At 35.6% G+C, this 236-nt stretch overlaps 1 protein-coding gene across 1 annotated transcript in view; it reads left to right on the plus strand.

Moving 5' to 3' along the window:
- The window catches only part of LOC119593504, a gene marked incomplete in the record, with an annotated part of 62,412 nt that overhangs the window by 26,055 nt on the left and 36,121 nt on the right, over window positions 1-236 (plus strand).

The following is a 236-nucleotide window of genomic DNA, read 5'->3' on the forward strand; positions in this document are numbered from 1 at the left end:
GAAAGCTACGCAACACAGCCATCAGCCGAGGGACTCATCACAGAGCCACAGACCGCTAACAACAACAGCAGGTTATTCACTTTAATTTCCTATATTTACTCAACAATTACTCAACAATTGCAGAGAAAAGGGGAAACTCAGTTCTTTACAATTGTGATTTACAAAAGGATGTTTTAGTGTCTTAGGAATGTTAAACGCCATGATAAAGTAAATAGATTTTATATAATTATCATTGA

Source organism: Penaeus monodon, chromosome 32 (assembly GCF_015228065.2).
Source record: "Penaeus monodon isolate SGIC_2016 chromosome 32, NSTDA_Pmon_1, whole genome shotgun sequence".
NCBI lineage: Eukaryota > Metazoa > Arthropoda > Malacostraca > Decapoda > Penaeidae > Penaeus > Penaeus monodon.